The sequence below is a fragment of the Mustela nivalis genome (genome assembly GCF_964662115.1).
Source record: "Mustela nivalis genome assembly, chromosome: 2".
Taxonomy (NCBI): Eukaryota; Metazoa; Chordata; class Mammalia; order Carnivora; family Mustelidae; genus Mustela; species Mustela nivalis.
In genome coordinates, this window is record NC_139021.1 from 149,461,314 (window position 1) to 149,482,315 (window position 21,002).

At 42.7% G+C, this 21,002-nt stretch overlaps 1 long non-coding RNA gene across 1 annotated transcript in view; it reads right to left on the reverse strand.

The window, feature by feature from the left end:
* LOC309860186 overlaps positions 1-21,002 on the reverse strand; it is a 121,288-nt gene that overhangs the window by 21,697 nt on the left and 78,589 nt on the right. The window contains exon 2 of the long non-coding RNA XR_014309234.1: positions 12,231-12,323. This is a non-coding gene — a long non-coding RNA (uncharacterized lncRNA). The remainder of the gene's footprint in view (positions 1-12,230; positions 12,324-21,002) is intronic.

Sequence of the window (21,002 nt, forward strand, 5' to 3'; positions counted from 1 at the left end):
TGCCACATGGTGAAGCAGTTACTACCACCTGGTTTTGCTCCAGAGCCAGAAAGCACTTCCAAGAATTCCAGTCATCACTCACATAGAGACAGACCTGAGCACGTGGAGTTTCTTAGGATGCTATTTTATGCAAATTTTTTTATCCTTTCCCTCGCAGAGATTCCCTTGCATAAACAACCCTGATTACCAATAGATTATTTACACATGTGATTGATTGTTCTTCTTTCAATGAGTTGTTCTGTGTGGGGGTTCAGGTCCCTGTTTCAATGTTTTTGTACAAGTAGGCGGCTAAGGTGGCAGGAAATAGGAGCTCCCCAGAGGAGCAGTAACTGTGATAAATGAGACTATGTGAGGCTATTTACATTTGGGAAACAATATAAGCAAAGGAAGGAGGCAGCTCAAAGTGTGAAGTTGTATTAAATCTATAGCACTAATTTTTTTTTTTTTTTGGCCAAACCAAACTTTTTGCAATATTTATTATGTTTAGTTTAAAAAGAATCAATGTCTACGGAGAAAAAGTTTATTGTGGTTGTTCTGTAAGAGTGTAGGTAATTAAATGTGGGTTTTTCTGCAGAAAATCATAGACATTTTGCACAGAAGGGCTGAAATTGGCTTATAGGATTTGCATTAAAGTCTGGAAAATAAGAATGTATTTGGTCAATATGTGAGTGACCTAAAGCCACAGAAAAGCAGAAGAGCGGTATGTCAACCTTTCTGCGGGGGAAAGGAGCAGCATTTCTGGGATTATGCATTTGCAGATGGCCCCAGGTGGTCTCAGTTGTCTGTAAAATGAGAAGTTAAGCTTGAAGAGATGAAGTGTCTCCTTATGGTCTCAGCCACCAAGGCTTGGCCAGGATACTGAGAACTGCTGGTCAACAAGCTCAGCCAATAAGAAGCCTTGGTATATGTGACCTGTTGCTGGGTCTCACTACAACATGGCAAAACCATTTCTACTGCAAGCCCACAGAAGACTTCAAGTTGTCCCAGGGTGACTAGGCCTGTTCTATGCTGACTGGGGCAAAGCACCATTCTTTGAATTCTGGATGTGGGAAAACTCTGGGATTGAGCCTCATCCAACTATGATGATTCTGGGTCATTAGTAAGGAAGGGGCATTGCTATGCACTCCAAGTATAATCACCGAGGAATAGATATATCACCCAAACCATGACAGAAGCAGTAGGCCCAGGGCTAGCTCTTCTCGACCTAGAAGTACTGATGAACTCATCAATTAAGGTAACTTTGTCTGAGTAAATCTACAGATCATCCTGAAACTAGTTAGTCATAGGCCTTTATCACATATTAGCCTCCAGATATAATATGACCCAACTAGTTAAGAGAACTCAGTAGAACTATCTGAGTTAATATAGTCCAGAATAAAATGGAGATCTTGCTATAAACTTTAAGCTCTTTTTAAATGTGTCTGTCTGCTGTGGGTCTCCGGAATGTCTCTTGTTCTCCTCCTGGGTTCCAGAAAAGAACAAAGATAGCTGATGTGAAGACCCACCTCGAGGGAAGCCCAAGCTTGGTGTACCATTGAGATTATGCCAGGGAAGGGAAAGGACTGTTGTAAGTGCCTCTGGCTTGTCCCAGTTTATGGACACAGAGGCAAAGTAGAGATTCTGGATTTCACCATGGAGTTGAGAAGTCTCTCAGAAGGATGGTTTTCTCTCTCTCTCTCTCTGGCACAAATTTTAAGTATTTATTCTGATGAATTTGACAAACATATACACCATGTAGCCTTCAGCACAGAGAAACAACATTTCTTGTACCCCAGTTTCTCGTGCTCCTTTGCAGTCAATCCCAGACTGCTCCAGGTAATCACTTATCTTCACTTCCAATCTCCATAGATTAATTTTGTCTGTTCTAGAACATCATATAAATGGGGTCACACAGGGTTTTTATTTTTAATTAACATATAATGTATTTTTGTTTCAAGGGTACACGTCCGTGATTCATCAGTCTTACACAATTCACAGCACTCACCATAGCACATACCCTCACCAATGTCCATCACACCGCCACCTCATCATCCCATCCCCTTCCACTCCAGGAACCTGCAGTTTGTTTCCTGAGATTACGAGTCTCTTGTGGTTTGTTTCCCTCTCTGGTTTCATCTGCTTTCATTTCATTTCCTTCCCCTATGATCCTCTGTCTTATTCTCAAATTCCTCATATCAGTGATATCATATGATAATTGTCTTTCTCTGATACACTTATTTCAGTTAGCATAATACCCTGTACTTCCATTTATGTCATTGCAAACAGTAAGATTTCATGTTTTTTGATGGCCACATAATGTTCCTGTGTGTGTGTGTGTGTGTGTGTGTGTGTGTGTGTGTGTGTGTGTATCACATCTTCTTTATCCATTCATCTGTTGATGGACATCTGGACTCTTCCCATAGTTTGGCTATTATGGACATTGAGGTCATAAATATTGAGGTATAAATGCCCCTTCAGATCACTACATTTGTATCTTTAAGGTAAATACCCTGTAGTGGAACTGCTGGGTCATAGGGTAGCTCTATTTTCAACTTTTTAAGGAAGCTTCATACTGTTTCCTAGAGTGGCTGCACCAGCTTGCATTCCCACCAACAGTGTAGGAGGATTCCCCTTTCTCTGCAACCTCACCAACATCTGTCATTTCCTGACTTGTAGTTTTAGCCATTCTGACAGGTGTAAGGCAGTAAGTATCTCATTGAGGTTTTGATTTGTATTTCCCTGATGTCATGTGTCTATTGGTCATTTGTATGTCTTCTTTGCAAAAATATCTGTTCATGTCTTCTGCCCATTTCTTTTTTTTTTAATATTTTATTTATTTATTTGACAGAGAGAGAGATGACATGTAGGCAGAGAAGCAGGCAGACAGAGAGAGGGAAGTGGGCTCCCTGCTGAGCAGAGAGCCAGATGCCAGGCTCAATCCCAGAGATCATGATCTGAGCTGAAGACAAGGGTTTAACCCATTGAGCCACTCAGGTATCCCAAAAGCCTCATCCCATTTCTTGATTGGATTCTTTGTTCTTTGGGTGTTGAGTTTGAGAAGTTCTTTATAGATTTTTGGATAGCCCTTTATCTGATATGTCTTTTGCAAATATCTTCCCTCATTCTGTCAGTTGTCTTTTGTTTTGTTGACTGTTTCCTTTGCTGTGAAAAAGCTTTTTATCTTCATGAAGTCCCAATAGTTCCTTCTTGTCCCTTGCCTTTGGCCATATTCCAAGAAAGAAGTTGCTGCATCTGAGGTTGAAGAGGTTATTGCCTGTGTTTTCCTCAAGGATTTTGATGGATTCCTGTCTCGCATTGAGATCTTTCATCCATTTTGAGTCTATTTTTGTGTGTGGTGTAAGGAAATGGTCCAGTTTCATTCTTCTGCATGTGGCTGTCCAATTTTCCCAACACCATTTGTTGAAGAGACTGACTTTTTTCCATTGGACATTCTTTCCTGCCTTGTTGAAGACTATTTGACCATAGAGTTGAGGGTCCATTTCTGGTCTCTCTATTCTGTTCCATTGATCTATGTGTCTGTTTTTGTGCCAGTACCATACTATTTAATGATTATAGCTTTGTAATAGAGCTTGAAGTCTGGAATTGTGATGCCACCGGCTTTGCTTTGCTTTTCTTTTTTTTTTTTTCTTTTTTTTTAAAGATTTTATTTATTTCTCAGAGAGAGAGAGAGCACAAGCAGGCAGAGTGGCAGGCAGAGGCAGAGAGAGAAGCAGGCTCCCTGTGAGCAAGGAGCCCGATGTAGGACTTGAACCCAGGGCCCTGGGATCGTGACCTGAGCCGAAGGCAGCTGCTTAACCAACTAAGCCACCCAGGTGTACCGGCTTTGCTTTTCTTTTTCAACATTTCTCTGGCTATTTAAGGTCTTTTCTGGTTCCATACAAATTTTAGGATTATTTATTCCATTTCTTTGAAAAAAGTTGATGGTATTTTGATAAGAGTTGCATTAAATGTGTAGACTGCTCTAGGTAGCATAGATGTTTTCACAATATTTGTTCTTCCAATCCATGAGCATGGAATATTTTGCTATGTCTTTGTGCCTTCCTCAATTTCTTTCATGAGTATTCTGTAGTTTTCTGAGTACAGATGCTTTGCCTCTTTGGTTAAATTTATTCCCAGGTATCTTATGGTATTGGGTGCAATTGCAAATGAAATTGACTCTTTAATTTCTATTTTTTCTGTCTTGTTATTGGTGTATAGAAATGCAACTGATTTCTGTGCATTGATTTTATATCCTGACACTTTAGTGAATTACTGTATAAGTTCTAGTAGTTTTGGGGTGGAGTATTTTGGGTTTTCCAGATAAAGTATCCTATCATCTACAAAGAGTGATAGTTTGACTTCTTTGCTAACTCAGATGCCTTCTATTTATTTTTGTTGTCTGACTAGGACTTCTAGTACTATGTTCAATAGCAGTGGTGATAGTGGACATTCCTGCCATGTTCCTGACCTTAGGAGAAAAGCTCACAGTTTTTCCCCCATTGAGAATGATATTTGCTGTGGGTTTTTCATAGATGGCTTTGATGATATTGAAGTAAGTACTCTATCCCTACACTGTGAAGAATTTTAATCAAGAAAGGATGCTGTACTTTGTCAAATGCTTTTTCTGCATCTATTGAGAGGATCAGATGGTTCTTGTTCTTTCTTTTATTAATGTACTGTATCACATTGATTGATTTGTGGATGTTGAACCAACCTTGCAGCCCAGGAATAAATCCCACTTGGTTGAGGTGAATAATCCTTTTAATGTATTGTTGGATCCTATTGGGTAGTATTTTGGTGAGAATTTTTGCATCTGTGTTTATCAGGGATATTGGTCTGATATTCTCCTTTTAGATGGGCCTTTGGTCTGGTTTTGGGATCAAGGTAATGTGGGCCTCATAAAAAGAGTTTGGAAGTTTTCCTTCCATTTCTATTTTTTGGAAAAGTTTCAGAAGAATAGGTATTAATTCTTCTTTAAATGTTTGGTAGAATTCCCCTGGGAAGCCATCTGGCCCTGGGCTCTTGTTTGTTGGGAGCGTTTTGAGGACTGCTTCAATCTCCTTACTGGTTATGGGTCTGTTCAGGTTTTCTATTTCTTCCTGGTGCAGTTTTGGTAATTTATACATCTCTAGGAATGCATCCATTTCTTTCAGATTGTCAAATTTGCTGGCACATAGTTGCTCGTAATATATTCTTATAATTGTATTTCTTTGGTTGTGATCTCTCTTCTTTCATTCATGATTTTATTAATTTGGGTCCTTTCTCTTTTCTTTTGGATAAGTCTGGCCAGGGGTTTATTAATCTTATTAATTCTTTCAAAGAACCTGCTCCTAGTTTTGTTGATCTGTTCTACTGTTCATTTGGTTTCTATTTCATTGATTTCTGCTCTGATCTTTATGATTTCTGTTCTCCAGCTGGGTTTAGGTTTTCTTTGCTGTTCTTTCTCCAGCTCCTTTAGGTGTAGGGTTAGGTTGGGTGTTTGAGACTTTCTTGTTTTTTGAGAAAGGCTTGTATTGCTATATACGTTCCTTTTAGGGCCACCTTTGTTGCATCCCAAAGATTTTGAACAGTCATATTTTCATTTTCTTTTGTTTCCATGAAATTTTTCAATTCTCCTTTAATTTCCTGGTTGACCCATCATTCTTTAGTAGGATGCTCTTTAGCCTCCATGTATCTGAGTTCTTTCCAACTTTCCTCTTTTAATTGATTTCTAGTTTCAAAACATCGTGGTCCAAAGGTATGCAGGGAATGATCACAATCTTTTGGTACCAGTTGATACCTGATTTGTGACCTGGTATGTGATCTATTCTGGAGAATGTTCCATGTGCACTAGAGAAGAATATATATTCTGTTGCTTTGTGATGGAATGTTCTGAATATATCTGTGAATTCCATCTGGTCCAGTGTGTCATTTTTAAAGCCTTTATCTCCTTGTTGACCTCTTGCTTAGATGATCTGTCCATTTCAGTGAGGGGGGTGTAAAAGTCCCCTACTATTATTGTATTTATTATTTGGCTTCTATAATTGGCTGGTCCCATGTTAGTGGCATAGATATTTAAAATTGTTAGATCTTCTTGTCAGATAGACCTTTTAAGTATGATATAGTGTCTTTCCTCATCTCTTATTATAGTCTTTAGTTTAAAATCTAATTTGTCTGATAAAAAGGATTGCTTTTTTTGTTGTTGTCCATTAGCATGGTAAATGGTTTTCCACTCCCTCACTTTAAATCTGGAGGTGTCTTTGGGTCTAAAATGATTCTTTTGCAGATAGCATATCGATGGGTCTTGTTTTTTTTATCCAATCTGATAGATATCCTGTGTCTTTTAATTGGGGCATTTAGCCCATTTACATTCAGGGTAACTATCGAAAGATATGAATTTAGTGCCATTGTATTGCCTGTAAGGTGACCATTGCTGTATATTGTCTCTGTTCTTTTCTTGTCTATGTTACTTTTAGGCTTTCTCTTTGCTTAGAGGACCGCTTTCAATATTTCCTGTAGGGCTGGTTTGTGATCGCAAATTCTTTTGGCTTTTGTCTGTCCCAGAAGCTTTTTATCTCTCCTTGTATTTTCAGTGACATCCTAGCTAGATATAGTATCCTTGGCTGCATATTTTTCTCATTTAGTGCCCTGAATATATCATGCCAGTCCTTTCTGGCCTGCCAGGTCTCTATGGATAGGTTTGCTGCCAATGTAATGTTTGTACCATTGTAGATTATAGACCTCTTGTCCCAAGCTGCTTTCAGGATTTCCTCTTTGTCTCTGAGACAAGTTTTACTACTAGAGGTGGGGGTTTTATCCTATTTTTATTAATTTTGAGGGGATTTCTCTGTGCCTTATGGATTTTCATGCCTGTTTCCTTCCCCAAATTAGGGATGTTCTCCTCTATAATTTTCTCCAATATACCTTGTGCCTCTCTCTCTTTTTCTTCTTCCGGGATCCAATTATTCTAATATTGTTTCATCTATGATACTGCTTATCTCTCAAATTCTCCCCTCATGATCCAGTAGTTGTTCATCTGTCTTTGTCTCAGCTTCTTTATTCTCCATCATTTGGTCTTCTATGTCACTAATTCTCTCTTCTGCCTCATTTATTCTAGCAGTTAGAGCCTCCATTTTTTATTGCACCTCATTAACAGCACTTTTGATTTTGACTTGGTTAGATTTTATTTCTCTAGAGAGGGATTCTCTAGTATTTTCTATGCTTTTTTCAAGTGCAGGTCATATTATAATCATCATTCTGAATTCTAGTTCTAACACCTTATTAATGTCCGTATTGATTAGGTCCTGGCAGTCAGTACTGCCTCTTGTTCTTTTTTATTTTTATTTCTTTGAGGTGAGTTTTTCCATTTTGTCATTTTGTCCAGAGAAGAAGAGATGAATGAGAAAACAAAATGTAAAAAGACAACAATGAACCCAGAAAAATATATACTAAACAAATCAGAAGAGACCCAAAACCAGGGGGAAAAGGAACAAAAAAAAGTATGATCAAGCTGGTGAATAGAACAGAGCTACACACTAGATTTTGGGTGTATTTGGGTCTCTTAAAAGAAACTGCCTCCCAAAAATTTAAAGAAATAAAATAAGGGTAGATACAATGAAGGGAAGGAATATGACTGTAAAAGTGAAAATTTAAAAATATTTTTAAAAAGGAATTGATAAAATAAGAAGTTGATTGAAAAAGAAAGAAAGAAGAAATTTTTTTTTTTAAAAAGGGGGAAGGGCATGTGATCAGATGTGAGAATAGAATAACACCATACACTAGATTTAGGGTATATTTTGGTCTATTAGATGAAACTGCATCCCAAAATTTTAAAGAAAGAAAAACATATATATACATATATATGTATACACACACACACACACACACACACAAAATAAGGTTAATACATATAAGTTATACTATGACCTTGAATGTCATAAAGAATGTCATGAAAAAAGCTGAACCCTAGAAGACAAACACTCTGAAGAGACAGAGGATTTACCTTCTTATTCCTTTTGTATTTTTTTATATTTTCAATTTTCTATGTATATATTTTCTCAATAAAAACTCCACTTTAAAAAAAATTATAGAAAGAATTCAGTATTTCTAAGGCTCTTTTGTCCTCAAAATAATACAAATTTTTATCCATTGATGTATAAATATGGTTTTTAAATTAGAAGGTGATATTTTGATCACTTTTGTAATGTATTCTTTAAAGCACATTCATATACATTATCTCAATTTTTAGTCCCAGCCATACTCTGACAGGGATTTAATCTTCTATATTATTGCAGAAGGCAAATTTGCCAGCTCATTAATAGCCAGAGTGCTTCTGAGTTGTTTCCCACACAAGGAAAAACTCCCTTGGAGTCACATCTCATCTCCAGAAGGCCCCTGGGTCTGCTGCAGCTGCTACTTTTAACATGAGATAAGAGAGTAATGGAAGGAGCACACCTCCTTTCTCATTCCTCATTCACCTGGGACTGGTGCAGCGTCCAGTGTGAGGTCAGTGCCTTTGGAGCTGAGGGACCCACGGCCCACTTGCTCAGGGTAACTTTGCTTTGGTCTCTTTCATAGCAATCCAGATCCACTCATCTATGGAGTGTTAAGGCCAATAACCCCATGATACCTTACATTATCAGCACTCTTGGTCTCTACCTGTGGTATAGGCCAACTCCTTGGCTTGATCCTGGTCAAATGTCCTCTGACCATTTTGATCTAACCCTCCCATACTACCACACTGCCTACCACAACCATTCTTTTCTATCTTTGCCATTGGAGCATCCTTTTTCTGAAGTATCCTTTTTATGATAGGCACTCTCAGCTATGTCCTTAGCCTCTTCACAAAACACATGAGCTCTCCCATCTACACTGAAATATGACATTGCACTTAAAAACCCACTTGCCCCAAGATATTCTCAAGTGGACAGAGAGATGTCCCCCTGACCTCAGAGACAAACAAGATTGGCCTTCTCTCTGTTTGCCATGACCATTGTTCCTTCTTCTTTGTAGCATACCTCACTCACTGGCTGCCATCACCCCTGTCTTCTCTGCACCTCTTCCTTTCACACTTCATCATTGGTTAAAGAGTATACCAGCACCATTGCCTTTCTCCCATTCCCTCCCCCCACCAACTGCCCTTATCATCATCTTCACTTGCCTCAGTGTTCATATGTGTTACACATTGGTCCCCAAGTCAAATGCCCCCAACACCATTCTCCTTCAGCCACCCACTCTTGTAGTCCAGATGGTGCAGTGTTGGGGGTGCTACACCGGCACTGCCCCACCTCAGACATTTTATTCTAACACTCAAAGAGAAAAGAACAAGTTTTTTAAATTTCAGGCAGGCAAGAACCAGAAATTATAAAAAGTGGTGTGGCAAATTTGAAAACTACCAAATCTAGAAACCAAAGATGTTTTAAGTAAGGAGAGAAATAGGAAAATTTACTTCAAAAAGAGCATCCATAAGACAAGGGTAGGTAAAAGACATGGAATAATTTCTTAAATATGCTGAGAGAAAAATGACTGCCAATGTAGAATTCCATATCTGGCAAAAAATATCTATTAAGAATGTAAGTGGAATAGGGGCACCTGGGTGCTCAGTGGGTTAAAGCCTCTGCCTTCGGCTCAGGTCAGGATCCCAGGGTCTTGGAATTGAGCCCCACATCAGGCTCTCTGCTCAGCAGGGAGCCTGCTTCCTCCTCTCTCTCTGTCTGCCTCTCTGCCTACTTGTGATCTCTGTCTGTCAAATAAATAAATAAAATCTTTTTTAAAAAAGAATGTAAGTAGAATAAACACAATTTAGTTAAACACTTTTTTATATCAGAAGAATCATGAAGAATTATTTTGAGGTACTCTTCAATCACAAGATATAAATTGGGAGGTCAAATTTAATAACAAAATAAATTTAAATATATGCTACTTAAAATCACCTAGGGAAAGTATAGAGGGAGAAGGGGACTTGGACAAAACTGAAGATCCTAACAGTTTGAAAATGTATCATGATTCCACTAGTTACCATCTCCCTCTTGGTTTCAGCTGGGTCTCCTAAGTCATCCCTTAAAGTTCTTTTGCAAATATACTCAACTATTTTGGACCTCCTGACATTAAAAGAGCCCATATCTAGACTTTTCATTACAACTACATCTGAGATGCTGAGCTCTGCTTGTGAACTCACACAACCTTGAAGACTGAGGCCAATGAAATTCTTAGTCTCTGACTTTCCCTTCATAACACTTCACCCCTGCTGCCCTTCTTTTGGTCTTTGGAATGTTTTTTTATTCAAAACAAAACTTGTTCTAACCTTTATAACTTAACTTAGCCCCACAGGCCCACCTTCTTCCTCACTACTCCCATGACCAACTAGTTTACAGCAAAAACAAAGGGGGTAGTAGAGGCTGTGATCTGCAATCCAGAACCCCCACCGTCCCTCCCAACCCCCGCCACCATCTTTCAGGGCAGAGCTCCTCTTAGCTCCAGCTGCCAGGAGTGTTGGCAGCTGATAGCTCTCAAATGAGTCCCTCTCTAGGAATTTCCCTCATCCAAAACACCTGAGAATGGCCTGAATCCAGTGACTGATTGACATGGGGTTAAAAAAGCTCAGCTTCCTCGCTCAAGGCAGGAACATTCAGAAGCATCACTTCAGCACCAGAGCTCCCGGTAGGATAACCCTGGAGGTTGTCTACAATGGACAAATGAACTAGAACTGTTGCAGGTGCACCACTTCAATGCCTCCCTCTTTTCCTACACTGCTCACCCTCAAGATATTGTTCCTGAAAGCACCCACAAAACTCCTTCTCAGAGTCTGTTTCCAGGAAAACTGATAGACATGCGGCAGGAACTCTCTCAACTCCTGCCCTCCCCTCTTCCAAATCAGACTTAATTAAGGAATAAGTTAGCACTCTATCATTCCCTCTTTTGGCATAAATGCTTCTCCTTGTTTTCTGGATACACAGCAAGGCAGAGCCTCCTGACCCCCTTCCCTACCCATGAGGTGGCTGCTGAAGAGCTTTGTTCACAGATCTCCCTTCACTTTATTGTATTCTCAATATCTCTCTGGTAGGATGTTCCCATCTGTATATTAATGTGTTCAAACCACATCCATCTTAAAAGGGAAAAAAAAGCCCTTGATCTTCTCTCTATCTAGTATCTGTTTTTCCACCCTTCACCATCCAGCTTCTGAAAGGACAGGTAAGTTTCTCACCTCTCTCACTCCTTAACTTATTGTAGTCATCCTTCCCACATCAAAATACCTCCAAAGCAGTTCTCATGAATACCACCAAAGACATGTTAGTGGATAATTCCAAAGGACACTTCAAAATAAATTAACATCGGACACCACTCCCTTTTCTTGCTTGCCAAAGATTCCCAGCTTCACCCACCATTTCCTCTTGCCCCAAGCATTCCAGGGTTCTACCCACCATCACTTTCCCATCTTTCCGACTCAGCCTTCCCCAGTACTCCACCCTGTAGCATGATGTCTCCATGCTTTGAGTTTATAACCCTCTTTGATTGGACCTCCTGCCTTCCCCAAATTCCTCCTAACTCCTACTCATCTTGCAACACTCACCAATGTTGTAACTTAATGAAAATCCTTCTCATTAGGGATGAGAGACCAAAAAATGGAGACAGCTATAACTTAGAGTGTATGCTGTTATAAAACATTTCTTTTTTTTTAAGATTTTATTTATTTATCTGACAGACAGAGATCACAAGTAGGCAAAGAGGCAGGCAGAGAGAGAGAGACAGGGAAACAGGCTCCCCGCTGAGCAGAGAGCCTGATACGGGGCTCCATCCCAGGACCCTGGGACCATGACCTGACCTGAAGGCAGAGGCTTTAACCCACTGAGCCACCCAGATGCCCCTATAAAACATTTCTTAACATTTCATTTGCTTTAATATGTGTCGAGCCTCTGTGAAATAATACCACTGTCTATCGTAGAAATACTGAAACTGCGAAGTGAAGAGGTCAAATAACCTTCACATCTAGGGAATAAGTGGTAAAGTTGAATTTTTTTTTTCCTAAATAATGATAACCAGACTCCATGTGTGGAATTAGATAATTTGTAAATAGCAGAGGAAGAGTGAAGAGGAATCATTCAATTTGGGTTTGGGTATGTTTGAAATATATCTTGTCTTCTCATTTTAGAACATGCATTTTACATAAATCACAGAGGGACTGGTTTCACCATGTTAAAGAGAACAATAGCAACAGTTTTATTTGATGTCTTACCCACAGCATAGACTTCTTTAACTCACCCAATCCATCTTACCTGCATATTCTGGGTATGACTTTCATTACACCACATGGAATGCTCAGTCCAGAGCAAGAGCTGTCAGCGTGATGAGCTTCCTCCCAGGCACAACTGCAGGGAAAGACCACATCTGAGCACCACCTTCCCGCGGACCAGATTCACTGTGCTTAAGTAGACCCAGGTTGTTTTATGGCCCATGGGCCAAGAAATTTAAAAAGGCCTGCCAGGTAGATAAATCCTAAAACCCATTAGGCTTTCATCATATGGACAGAAAGATGAGGGAGAAGGTACTTTCCCCTGAAATAATAGAGTCTAAAGACTATTTTTGCATTATGTTAGGAGATAAAGCATTTCCCCTCCAGAGAAAGTTCTGGGGGCATGCATGAGTGGAGATCTAACTCTGCTTAGCTCATCTCTGTAGTAGAAAGTGATTTCATGAAACCTACTCTAGTTCTAGCTGAATTGTTGTCTTCATCACGTTCCTTCTCTAGAAGCAGGGCAGTAAGAGCTTGGTATCCCTGGGCATGGGGAAGGGCTCCCTTCGCTGCCCACTCAGAGCCTCCGGGGCATCCAGAGCTGCGTCACTCCTGCCCTGGGATCCATGTGTCCTCCTCCTTTTCTCTTCTCCCTCCCTTCTTCTCTCACTTTCCCTCTTCCCTTCTCTCTCTCTCCCTTCTTCCCTCAATCCCACCCCCCCCTACAATCATTTTTCAGCATTTTCTCTGTGTGTGCTGCTGTAATTAGGTGCCGGGGATTCTGTTGGCCTGGACCAGAACATCCCTTCAAGAAACGGACCTTTTGGGAGGTGATGGTCAAACCCTCAACAATTACTGGGATAAGGACAGGGCAGTTTGGGAGCGCACAGGAGGGGCAACTAACCCGTCTGAGGCAGTGCTGCCCAACAGAAATACGATGTCAGCCACATATGTAATCTTGAATTCTCTTGTGGCCACATTTTAAAACGTTTTAAAAGATTAAATTAATTTAATAGTATATTTTATTTAACTGAACATATCCAAAATATTATTATTTCAACATGGAATTGATACAAAAACTATGCTAAATCTGCCATGTAGTTTATACTTAACAGCTTAGAAATTTCTCGGTCACACTGACCACATTTCAAGTGCCAGGCAGGCCTCGGAGTCTGGGGAGGTGGGGAGGTGCTCCTTGACGGAGCTGAGCTAAAGGTTGAACATCGAGGGAGGGGTGGATAGACAGGAGGAGGGAGCAGAAAGGACACTCCAGGGTGAAGGAAGTGCATTTGCCAGAATAAAATTCACAGGACAGAGAGCCTAGCAGGTTCAGGGCCACTGACAGCGTGGTATAGGGGAGGGAGGACTGTTTTCTGCCCTCTGCATTATCTCTAAAGGCATCTTCCAGAAAGAAAGTCACAGAGTAGAGTCCTGTTGTTCACAGAATAGAGTCCTTATTCTGCCATTCAAGGCCCCTGACAACCCGGGCCTCTCTTCATCACAAACCTCAGATCATAAGCACAAAATCCTTCCCATCATCCCCCAAACCTGCCATTTCTTCCCTGCCTCCAGCCACCCGAAATGTGGGTTCACCTCTGAACGACTCCCCGCCCACCTGCCACATCTACAACTGAAGCACCACTCCAGGCCATACAGCTAGCACCTGCCATGCAGAAAAAGGGGGCAGCAGCATCTCATGGGACCCCTCCAAAAGCAAAGCTGAAGCCAGCTGGTAATTGTGAGAGCTGGTGTCAGACAGGTGCCCAGAAGCCGGCTCCAAGGCAGACTTCTTCCCACAGAATGTTTGTGGGATCTTGGAAAGATGCAAATTCTCGCTCAATTCTCCAGGGCAGGCCTGAAGCTCTGCATTTCTAGCTGGCCATGGACTCAGCTGTGACCTGCCCTGCCCAAATCCTAACCAGAAATGTCTCGAACGCAGGTGAGTTGCCTGGCATGGGAGGTATTCAAGCATAGTCTGGATGGCCGTGGGGATGCAGGAAAAGGAAACTCAAACTCTGAGATTCAGAGTTCCATGATTCTTTGGGGGATGAATTCAGGCCCTGAGGACCGCAGGGGTCTTCTCTATTCTGCCCAGAGAGTATACAGTGGGAAGCCCACAGCTGAGAATGGCTGGGGAGGTCATTCCACATCCCCTGTCAGCTCTGCCTTCTCCGTGGGCTGGAGGACACTCTACATTAAACACCTCTTGGCCATCGGCATGCCTTTCTTTGTGACTTTCTTGTCACATCTGTGCTGGCCATGAAAATGCTCATCTAGACCCTGACCCCAGGAAGCATAGATGGCAGAGGGTCCATACTACTGGCTCAGTCGCCTGAGCTGCACATGGTTAGAGGCCCTCCTCCACCCACCAGGTGGGCAGCAGGGAGACCAAAGCTTGGAAGCTCCTGGAAGCCTGGGGCTACTCCTCTGAGTCTGGACCAGGACTCCTGGGGCACCCAAGCCACTTCCTCCCCACCTTGACTTGCTCCTTCCCCTCAGTCTGACTTCCTGTGGCTCCCTCTGCTCCTTTCCACCCTCATTTCCCCTAATGTCCACGGTTCATCCCATCTCTGGCTCCTCCCAGAGGGCCCTGGCTGAACAATTTCTCTTGGAGGCAGGAACCAGCAAGAAGAGGCCAATGAAACCTCAGTCATCTTCACTGCAAACACTGTGCTTAGTTCCTTACCTACTTCTGTTTTTACTTGTGGTACATTTTGTTGTTGTTTCTTCAGAGCTTTTTAATTTTTATAAAATTCAAACCCATTGCCCAGCACATCTCCCCTAAGACCACCAAAACCTGAACTTCCTTCTGCTCCATGGTGCAGGGCCCCATATTTGTCCCTAAACTGACTACCGGCTCTCAGCAGAACATAAGTTCACTAGGGACGTCCTGTAGCTCTCTGGAAGGCAGTTCTACAAAGCCCTCACCTTCCTTAAGCATCTTGGTGTCCCCCTTCCTCCCAAATGGGCCCCAGGCTGGCAGCCAGGAGAGAGGGTCCTCAGCCCCCATGAGAGGAGATGCACAGGCTTAGAGGACATTTTTCCAAACGATTGCCATGCTCTTCCCAGGGGGTCTTCTAGTGAATTAATTTCCTCCAAAACATTATAATTACAAAGCCCACATTCATCCTGGGATCTGATAAATATTCATCTCTCTTCCCCTCAATTGTTTTCATTGCTTTACTTCTATGTTTGACTCTTTGTGCCATGTGGAATATCTTTTTATTTGGGGGGGATACTTTTGAAAAACCATCTCAGATGATTCTTTAATGATTTCTAATAGAATAGATACCAGTATTTGTGATGCTATCACGTTATGTCTCTAGCAGAGAATTGCAGACTCCTGTTTTGTTTTTTGCTGCCTCAGCTGTGAGTGCTCAGAGGCAACAAGATCTAGAGGGGCTGGAACCTGGACCAGATGCCCATCAGGTGGACACCGGAGGAAGCTGGGCTGTCTCAGTCAGCTGAGACTTAGTGTGCTGAGTTAGCAGCTGAGTCAGTAGCCTCAACAAGGCCACCCTCCGAGAGCCCAGCCCCTCTGGGAGGGTGAGGGTCTTGGCAGGGTGCAAGAGCATAGCTCTTGAGGTCAAGGAGCACCCAGTAGACAGTGATCCTGGCAGGCAGGTGGGGACTCCCAAGAGACCCACTGTTAAGGAGGAGCCAAGGCATGGAAGGGTCAGGGCAGACAGTGTCCCCAGCAGGCCTGGAAGACAGCTCCTCTGAAGGTAAAGGGACCATTGAAAAACCCAGAAGTCTGGGATGAACACCAAGGTGCCCCAGCAGCAAAGTTGATAAGATGCTGGACCATCGAGAGTAGGCAGTGTCCTCACCAAGTGCCCCACCTGTGGAAAGAAGCATCAAAGGACAGAGAGAAGCACAGTGGAACCTGGAGCTGGGTCTTCCTACCACCCGAAGGCATTGCTTATGGTCCCAGGAGGCCACTGTCATGAACAGAAATGAGTGACCCAGGGGCATTTGGGTGGCTCAGTGAGTTAAAGCCTCTGCCTTCGGCTCAGGTCATGATCCCAGAGTCCTGGGATCAAGCCCCGAATCGGGCTTTGCACTCAGCAGAGAGCCTGTTTCCCTTCCTCTCTCTCTGCCTGTCAAATAAATAAATTAAAAATCTTAAAAAAAAAGGGGGGGGGGAGAAATGGGTGACCCAGGATGACAACCAGAACATAGGGGCCTCAGCCCCCAGTAGAGGAGGTCCATGAGAGAAAGCCCGTGCAGGCTAGATCGGAAAAGCAGCCCAGCAACCACCCATGAAAAGTCCATGGCAGCAAGTTGGAATGATGGCCCCTGAAGACATCTGCCTCCAAATCCCACACCTTGAACATGTTTCTTTACTCAGGTTGAGGGTGGGGCTGTGAGGTAGAGAGAAATCCTAGACTCTGCAGAAGGACACGCAATATAATCTCAGAGGTCTCTGTAAGTGAAAGTGGGAGGCAGGAGGGTGAGTCAGAGAGAGGTTCAAAGGCCCTGCACCACTGGCCCTGAAGAAGGAAAAAGGAGCCACTCACCAAGGATTAGGGGCGGCCTCTGGAGGCTGGAAAAAGCAAGGAAACAGATCACTCCCCTGGAGTTCCCAAAGGAAGCATCCCTGCCCATTCTTGATGCGAGCACAGGGAGACCCGTTGCAGACCTCTACCTACCAAGTGGAGGATGATACATCTGAATCGTCGGAAGTCACCAAGTTTGCGGTGACTTGTCACAACAGCATAGGAAACCAATATGCCCAGTTAGATGCAGCAGTGAAGAGGAGAACGTTACCAACCCGCCCAGATGCTGGTTCCTTGAAAATCCTGCTGCATAGAGCTACCCACCCTAATGCAGCATGGCGCAGCCCAGTTGCAGCCTTCTAAAAATAAAATAAAAGATGATGGGAGAGATGGACTGTGATCTCAGATGACACATGTGTGTTGCAGTTCAGATCACATGAACCAACACGTGCATTTCCATTGCCGCTCCCAGCAGCACGTTCCAAACTCAGGAACGTGGAGGGGAAGATCTTCCTTACCTCCCCGTATTGAATATTTCATGTTGGAAACTGAATGGTAGGCCACAAATAAGGATTCTGGGAGCTTTGAAAAAAGGACAGTCTGATCCTCCATTTAAAAAAAAAAAAAGGAAAACCTACCCCAAAGAATAGAAAACATTTCAGAAAGTGCTTTATACATAGTAATTAAGTATAGCTGAATTATATGTTTTAATCAAAATGATTCCCAGAAGTGAAAACATGTTTTAATTGACATTTCTGCTTTATCGGCCTCTTTTCTGTATTGTAAATTCCTTTAAGGAAGGTGGAAAGGGTACAGCTATAGCTGGGAGCATTTTATCCACTGGCCCCAAAACCAATCATTTCTACATTTATTTGGGCTACATGGTTTTCCGCCCATTGAAACCTAATCAAATTTTGTGGTTTATCTCTGTAATAGTGAGACTTTTATGTGAGGCTACACCAACAAAATTCAGAGCCTTAAAGAATGGAAAAATAGAGTATGTGGAAAATGTGTACTTTAACTTCATTAAAACTTGGTCAAGCAGAACTCTGGACAGCCTTTGGTGCATATCTGAGATAATCATGGGATAAAAGATGTGATTTGCAGGAGTAACTGACCTGACCCAGCAGGCTTGGAGCCCAGCTCTCAGTATGAGTCCTCATTTATACTTAGCTGTGTGGCCTTGGGAAAATGACTTGGGCTTTCTGGTCTTCGGTTTCCCCTTTTACAATAAAACACACATTTCATTGTTTGCTAGTTTGTCATGCTTTGCTTCAGTAACCTGGAAGGGACACAATCAGGTACCAGACTTGCTCTTTTGCCAAGAAGCATGCTCTCAACCAGCACTTGGCACATGGAAGAAACTCAAAAATGATCTGAAATGTGTGGTTGGCATGATTTGCCCAGACGTCTGCCCCACACTCAGTGCAAGGCTGTTGCTGCTCCGCGGGCTGTTGTTGGACTTGATGAGAGCTGTAGGGTCACAATGGCTTCATTTCCACCTGATGCACCCACTGATGCAGCTGGAATGGCTGGGGACTTGCCAGGCCTCACTCTCCAGCAAGGTACTCAGACTTTCTACAGTCTGCTTCCAAGAAAGCTAAAGGGGACATGGTCAGGCCTCTTCGGGCCTATTTAGGCCAACTCTGCCACATTGTCATAAAAGAAGAAAGAAAACACCCTCCAGCCCTTGACAAGAGACACAGCAGGTGCATTGAGTAAGAAAGGCTTGGATGGCAATGACCTGCGCATAGCACTCACCCGTCTAGGTGATCTCAGGTTCTGGTATTCCTATGTAATTTACAGCAGTAACCTCACAGGTCCCTGTGCTTGGGAAATTAGGTTTGGGGGTATGATATTGTATTAATTTCTTCTTGCTGCTGTGTCAAATTAGCACAGAGTTAGGGACAACGCCATTTATTATCTTATAGTTCTGGAGACTGGAAGTCCGAAATCAGCCTTACTAGACCAAAATCAAGCTCTTGGCAGGGGTGGTTCCTTCTGGAGTTTCTGGGGCGGCAGGGGTGGGGGGGGGGTTCCATTTCCTTGCCTTTTCCAGTTTTTGGAGGCTTGGCCCATAGCCCCTCCCTCCATCTTCACAGCCAGCACAGGCCAGGCCAGGCCTTTTCATAGGGCATCCGCCTGACAATGACCCTCCCTCTCCCATTTTTAAGGGCCCTGGCGATTACATCGGCCCAAGGAGGTAATACAGAATACTCTTGCCATCTCAAGGCCAACTGGATAGCTACTGTAATTCCATCTGCTGCCTTAATTCCCCCTTGCAATGTAAAGTAACATAGCCACAGTTCTCAAGGATTAGGACATGGATACCTTTAGGGGCCATTATTCGGCCAACCACAGTTACCATTTCTGATGCTTTTTAAAAAACATTTTAATCACTTTGGATATATATATTTTTTAATTCCATGAATATGTAGCCTCTTTCCTCTATTCTAGTCTACTAAAGTTGCTAGACGTATACAAAAGTCCAAAAAAATGAAATAAAATAAGGCTTTGAGTGAGGGTCCCAGGGAATCCTCTCTGTTGAATGTTCCTAAATTGTAGTCTGGGGAGCAGAAAAAGAAAGGAAAAGTGGGACATGATGAGATTGGAGGGTCGGGGGGGGGGGTAGGGAGTGGGGGAGGCAGGTGGAGTGCCCAGAACCTCGTCCAGGGAATAAGTTGGCCCTTCCACCCAGTGTTGTGTGTCATTCCCAGGACCAAACCTGGACAGTGCATAAAGGCTCCAGTGCTGCCAGCCAAGACCCCTGTTCCCAGAGCAAGACTGCACCCAGCAGGTGCTTCCAGCAGAATGTGTAATTGAGGCACTTTAGAGGCTACAGACATGACAAATGGAAGAAACAGAAAGTGCATTTTCTTCATTCACAGACAGCACAAAATTTCCAGAGATATTGCTGATAAGTTTAAAAGTTGTCATAGAAATCTAAATGTCAATTCCTTTTGCTTTCCTATTTACAAGGAAAGTGGAAAGAATCCGAATACATCAATCCAAACCTGATCATTTAATACGGTCATTAAAGATAGAACTAAATTATCCCACTGCCTAGAAAAATTAGGGGATAGGGAGTCATACACCCCGCTCATGTTGCAGACAAACCCACCACACATGCAGCCTTGGAAACAATATTCAAAAACGTACGTAAATCACTTCTAGAGAGACAGCAGGCTGGGTAAGAAACCCCTTCACAGAAACCCTGTCCTCTTACTTGTCTGCCCAAAGCTTCGGTTTAGTGTCGTTCATATAACACAGGTGAGACCGCCAACATTAGCATGAAACCTACACATCATGTCAGCTTGATAACTGGGGCACATTCCATGGGAACTTGACTTTGCCATCCAGGGAGGCAAGGAAGCTTTTCAGAGAGAGGCTGTCGGACCATGAGACCCCTTAGGCTACCTGTCAGCAGCATGCCGGACAAGCACGACATCCTAACCAAGCCTTATCGTGCTCTGTGGTGTGGAGCCCTGAGTCTTCATCTGACCTTCCACTTAGAGGGTTTATGGGATCATAAAACTTGCCAGGCAGCCCACCAGACACTCCAGGTTCAGGCAGAGCATACATGTCTGAGGCTTAAGTGTATCCATCAGCAAACATGTACAGTGATGTCTTCAGCCAACCTCCTGCTGCCTTTACTTTGTCAGCCCCAGCCTGATGTGAGCTGTTGAACCACCAACCCATCTGCACACACAATCCTCTACTATAGATGACCCCAAGTTTCTAGAATTCACAAGAAAGTTGCCTCAGTTTGTATTAATACTAATGTCCTGCTCCAGAGTATACCACTGCAGCCCCTGATGATTAATCAGAAAGAGAAACTCCAGGCCTGTGTAACAGAGTTATTATCCCTTCCAATGCCAAATGCAAACCAGATGTTCTCAATCCACCAACGTGTCCCTCCACCCCCCTCCCTACCTTCTCTCACAGTCCTCGGCCTAGGAAACAAGGTACAGCCCATTAACAAGATATACTCTGTCAATAAAGATGGGGTTGATCATTTCAGCTGAAGCCGTCCTACTATCATTAATTCAATCAAATGATATTGATATTATGTTAAACAAGTGCAGTGACTCAAACAACACAAGTTTTAGAATTCTCATCTCAAATCTACTTTTCCAAGTCCATTTCCTTGTCTATAAAACAGAGATAAATCATCTCGGTTTTGATTGCTGCCTTCACAGTGATGTTGTGGGAATCAATGAGATAACAGGAATGAAACCTTCTTGGAAACCAACATTTTTGTACACTAGAACAAATAATCCTAAGATTTGTATGGAGCCACAAAAGACTCCCAGTAG